This window comes from Manis pentadactyla, chromosome 1, assembly GCF_030020395.1.
Source record: "Manis pentadactyla isolate mManPen7 chromosome 1, mManPen7.hap1, whole genome shotgun sequence".
In the NCBI taxonomy this organism is placed as follows: Eukaryota; Metazoa; Chordata; class Mammalia; order Pholidota; family Manidae; genus Manis; species Manis pentadactyla.
In genome coordinates this window covers 4770909-4776930 of record NC_080019.1, presented here as the reverse complement: position 1 = coordinate 4776930, position 6022 = coordinate 4770909, and the positions used below count along the sequence as shown (strand labels likewise).

Here is a 6022-nt window from a genome sequence, read left to right as displayed (position 1 = left end):
GCCTTCAAAAGCCTGAAGTTCAGCACGGGGGTCTCACAGGCAAGCCTCACTGTGCAGGCTGTGGAGGCCCCAAGCCAGCCAGCAGCTCGCATGGCGTGGGGCACAGGCCACACAGCCGTTCCCACCCTGGTCAGCAAGACTTCCACAGCCCGTCCCCTGTGGGGGGACACAGCCTGATGACCCGAATGGAACATTGAGAGAGTGCTTCTCACGCCCTTGATGGAATTCACTGGAAGAGTGAGTGACAGTTCTCTTCTGTGCCTCCTGTCACACATACTTAGCACCAGAATGTGTCCAGGCTGCTCTTCTGGGACCCTAACCAGATGTATCCTTGACATACACTGTGATGTCTTGGTTATCATTAATGTAACCTCTCTCCTGCACATATCTGCTGCTGAAAAAGGTACAAAAGTTGTTTCCAGACAAAGGGCTTCAGAGCAATTGACTCAAACTCTCCTGGGTGGTGGACCTCAGGAAGACGAATGTATCTTTCTTAATACAACAGGCCTGCTCATCTCAGTGGGCACGTCCAAGAATGTTTACAGATAACTGACTATGCAGCGGTAGAGGACACATGCCTTTTAAATGAAAATGGCTTGTGGCATGAAGTCTCAGGGCAGATTTGAATAATCAAATTGAGTAAGCCTCAAAGGGGTGATCAGATTTCAATAGTTAGAGAAAAGAAGCGCTCTTATTACAATGAGAGGGCATATCTTCAAGTGAGAGGAAAAGGCAAAAATTGTCTGGATCAGAGAATTCAGGCGCATTCATCTTCATTAATGAGTTAACTATTTTACAATTTATAGTTAAACATTGGCTTTCACTGTCAGCTACATTTGGGAACTACATGAAATCAGATATTGATCCATCACAGAGATTTTTAAGAAGCCAATGCAAATTGGGAAGAATCCTAGCGATTATCAACTCCAACATCTGACATTTTCAGGTCAGTAAGTGGAGGACGGTACGCATGTGCACATGTGTTTGGCTGTGATTGGTAGAGCCTGTGTGGAAGCCACGGTCTCCTCACCTTCTCAAGACCACATTACACTTTATTAACATATTTCACTTTAGGCCTAGTCAATGGTGATCCGGAGGGAAATATTGACAAGACATTGAGAATGACTAGCTTGGGGAAACTGAAGCCATGGATTGACATGGAAACACTAGACCAGGAAGAGCAGGTGGGAGCAGACAGCTAACTCCATAGAGGGCACGTCGGTGTGCTGCCTGAAGAAAGGGAGTGCATATGCCTACTTGTCTGTAGGACTTACGAATCTGAAGCTTGAAAGAAGTGGAAATTGAAGGTATAGATTGAAGAAGAGTCAGCTTGTAGATGGTCTACGTAAGAGTGGGAGGGATCCTTCCAAATCCACATCTTTTTTCTCATTAAAATAACATAAATTTGTTGCACAATATGTGGGTTGGAAAACATCATGAAAATAATTTCAGCATGCCAATAAGCTGGCCTTTAAAACCTAGATTAAGTTCAACGATAAAGCATCAATAGAATAAGTGAGTTCAGATCAATATTCAGAATAAAGTCTTCTTAAGGCTCCCATGAAATATGGCTTCCTGCAACCCCTGACATGTCACAGTACCTTTCTATTTTAAGTTTAAGTCTTCTAGCTCATCATTTCAAAGAAAGCAGGTTAGGGACTAACTTTCATAAGTATGCATTAAATTCCTAGTGTGTGGCAGTTAATGGAGACACAAAGATGAAAATTATAGCACCTGCATGTAACTCTTTGTATTTTGCAATGAGTTTTACTGAGTGCCACCTAGTTTCCAGACACTGTCCGGGCACTGATGTTATGCGATAAACAAGAAAAACCCTATGGCAAATATTCTAGTAGGTTTTTAGTCTCGGCAGTTTCATGTGTCAGCATAAGAAGACAGGTGCTTATACGCAATCTAAGTTATTATGGCAACAGCAATAATTAATTAAGCAATTGGGCAGTCCGGGTGAAACAGCCCTTCTACTTTAAAAAGTACATTGCTTGGTGATCTGAGTATTTGTGTCCTTCAAAAACAGAAAGCAAGTTGTTGTTGAGTCAGTGTTACATAAGGCTGGCAAATTCTTAGTGAACATTCATGTACTCCCAGAACACAGGAAAACCATTCTTTGGTTTGCCTTTGGAAATATCCTGCCTTAATTTTCAATATTCTATCTGCAGTCACTTATCATTTACAAACTAGATTTTTATCTTCCTCTTGAAATCTGAGTTACTTTCAAATTTTAGTAGCAGCTCAATTTTCTAAATTTGCTCAGATAGGAATCTTCCCTATTTTAGTGCAAAATCTTGTTATCTGTGGGGTATTTCCTCTTGTAGTCTCTGAATTTTGTTTCCAGTATCAAAGTCTTTTCAGGTCATTCATTTAATCTTTTGACATCACAGTGGGACAAAAGATTTTCAGTGGGGAAAAAAATGACATCACTGCTCTAAAATACTGATATTTAGTATCCAATCATAATGACCTATAGTCTTCTCCCTTTTAAAGTCTAACGGGGTCAAACCTAATTCTTCTCCCAGAAAATGTAAAATAAGCTATGTTGCATTAACTTGAGATGACAGCCAATGGAAAAATAGGGAATTAGATATGCAAAGAGTATTTAAAAGAATAAATACTAAAAATAACATTAAAATTAAAAAAAAAAAACCTTCAACTTTAGACAATCTCTCTTGGCCGGTGTTAAGAGTACATGGCGGGGACCTGGGCTGCATCCCACCCCAGACCACAGCCACTCTGTGGTAAACATCAGCAAACAGATCAACAAGATGTAGCTGTGGTTGCCTCTGGCTATGACGGGGGTGGAAACTCCCTGAGAAGAGGAATGGGGGAGTTTTCCAGCAATAGGAATGTATCCTACTTGTAAGCATTGATCAAAACTCATGACATTGCATGCTTTTATGTTTTGAGAATTTCTTCTCTTGAAGAAATGGGCGGGAAAGGGCAGTAAGTGTTCAGTGTAGAATTTGCATCCTCACAATTGTCCGTAGAATGGAAATCCTTTGATTATGCCCTTGGCCTCGTCTCCTGCATGCTTTACGTGCAGCAGCGCTTGTGCCAGCCTGTGCTCCATCACGGGAGTTACAATACTCTGGTTGGAATAGTTAAAGAACGTCAGCCGAGATCACCCAACTTGCGGCAGCAAAAAGAGTTTTCCCTAAAATCTAGTCTCATTTCATGCTTGCAGGCTGTGACTACTAAAAGCAATCAGGTGGAGCCTGGAGTTACTCAGAGAATTACCCTTATTACCTACACATCTCTCATCCACGGGGCGAGGACGGGAGGAGCTGGGACAGGGCCCAGGTTTCCATTACCCGCTTCAGCTTGGTTAGCACTTGTTTGATACTAAATGCTCTGAACTCGTTCCTGATGAACAATGGTGCACAGTACAAACCAAACTAATTGGCAGAGAAAAGTAAGAAAGCCCCCCCCACAAAAAATGGGCCTAAGACATTGACGTCTTTTAACTACACTGCCCGAGCAATTCGGGAAGGGAAGGAATGAAGCCAGTCTCCCGGTTTAAACAGTCCTATCATATCATCATTTCTTGGAACTTGGCACTACGTTACGAAAAAGTCAATGTCTAAAGTTGGAACTTGTTTTAGTAGGTAATAATATTCATGTATTTTTTTAGAGAGATAATTGCACTGTCTCCCAGGAATGGACTGCTTCTGTTTTCTTATATCAAATAGCTTAAGAGAGAAATCTGGGGTTGCCCAGGGCTTTGCCATATTTTAAGGAAGGCACTGTGACAGGAAGAAGCCTCGAGGGGCAGTGGCATGTGGTTGGGTAAGTGGCCTAAGTCTGGGTCCCCAGACAGATGCTGAGATGAGGATGCATTCTCGAGTCATCCTCAAGGAAGGACTCCCGGGAACATGGGCACATCACACCTCAGAGGGACTCCGGCCAGAGGTAAGGGGGCAGCCTCCACACTCTGCCACGCAGCATGACTGTGTAACAGCTGTCAGGGTGCAGGGTAGTCGACCAACCAGCTCCAGTGGCTGCAGGGCAGCTCTCTGTACAGGGGCCACCACCAGAGGCGCTTCTCAGGGCACATCCCCACCCCACAGAGGAAACAGAGAAGGTGATCCAAGCGACCAGGGTGGAACCAGCATCCTCACTAATCCAGGGCATCTGCCACAGAGACTGGCCACCAAGGGGTGACCAAGATGATAAATGCTCAGCAAATAAGCAAACGTTTATTCTTAAGCAGCATTACAGCGCTCACCCCACCAAACAAAGAACACATTTTACATATGTGTATGTGTGTGTATATTAATACATAGAGACCCACCTATTTCTCTTTAATGATTGGAAAATATTCTATAACATGTACTGATTAAACTTTACCCATTCACCCAGCGACGGACATTTTTATTTATTGTTTTAATTATTCTTTGAACACACTGTGTTCAATAAATATCTTTTACATATGTATTGGTAAGCATCTCCACACATGTGCACAGGAAAAATTGCTAATAAAGAGACTGCTGGATGAAAGGGAATGTATGTTTTTATTTTTGTAACTATTGCCAAATTGCTCCCCAGAACTATTGCACCACTTCAGTCTCCCATCATCAATGTATGAGAATATTCACTAACATCCTCACCAAGATTTTCCATTAAATAGATCATCAGCCGCTATAGTTTTGGCCTTCCTGAAAGTAAAAGAATAAATCGTTTTCATTTACATTTATTTTTATTTTGCTCAATTCTTATGTCTTCTCTTGAAATAAACCATTTTAACCTCTGTAATTTCATAATGTGTTTTAATTTCTGGTAGAGCTAGGACCTACTCATTACTTTTCTGCCTCAAAAATTTTCTGGACATATTCATATGTTTATGTATCCAGAGAAAAACTTTGTATAATTTTGATAATTGATCTATACAATCTTGTCCCCATGTTAATTATATCTTTAATCAATAGGTTAATTTATGGGAAATTAACACATACTAAGTTGTCCTTTTGAAGAGCACTGTATCTTTCCACCTACTAAAGTATTTTTCAGTTTTTCAATTTTACAACTTTCTGTAGAGCTTTAAAGTTTATTCACAGCCGCGCCCATTACCAATGTGTGATCATGTGACTTGCCTTTCAGAATGAAATGTTTGCTTCCATAAATGTTCTCACTGAAGATTATTTGTAGTAAAAACAGTTAATGACTCTGACATATTTATTAAGCCTCTACCTTACCTTCTTCTCTGATTGTTTCAAAAATGTTTAATTCTACTTTCCACAAATATAATTTTTCTTCCTCCCTCTCTGTGAATGTTTCATGTAGTGTCTAATGTTTAGAAGTATTTTTGTTTTCACTTTTAAGTTAGTTTTCTCTTGATTACTAATCTCTCTGAGTGTAAATGGCAACACTTCTTACTTTTGAAAATTGCTACAAAGTTGTTCTTTGCCATGATGAGAAAATAGAAACATGACCCAATGCATTTCTTCTTACAGAACTACCTCAGTGACACGGAAAAGAGTGAGCAGAAGATTCCGTCCCAGAATCCCATCACTCCATCTGCACTGTCTAAACAGTCACAGCCCATCATCTCCACCATCATGGGTTTGAGGGCGTAACAGGTATTCATGCACCTGTCATTTCCCGTGCATTGTCTTCTTTTGGCTTCTGTTACTGAAACACTAAACAGTCACAGAAAATGCTGCTCCCTGTTTCTTTGAAGCGGAGTGCTTTATCCTAGAGATTTGTAAAGCAGCCTGTGAATGACTCTAACAGCACAGAGTTAGTTGCTAAGAGAAAATCTGTCAAAAAGGTTCACATGGAAATGGAGAGGTTCTGACAGTGGCTGCAGTCACCCCACCTGCCTCTGCTCTGAACAGAGAACAGGCCCTGTTGCCTGAAAGTCCTTGCTTCTTCTGTTTTTTTTTTCTATCATTTGTTCCTTCAAGTAATTTCTATCAAGAACTAGTATGTGCCAAGCGCTATTAGAAATATAATGATAAAATAAATATTTTCTTCCTTCAAGTAGCTCATATAGTAAAGGAAAGAGGCC

The 6022-nt window shown here is 40.9% G+C and overlaps 1 long non-coding RNA gene across 1 annotated transcript; it reads left to right on the top strand.

Moving 5' to 3' along the window:
* The first annotated feature begins 711 nt into the window (after positions 1-711).
* Positions 712-5534, top strand: LOC118914362 (uncharacterized). The gene is made up of 3 exons (XR_005025582.2): positions 712-946; positions 3200-3427; positions 5466-5534. It is a non-coding gene; the product is annotated as an uncharacterized LOC118914362 (long non-coding RNA).
* The last annotated feature ends 488 nt before the right edge of the window (positions 5535-6022 follow it).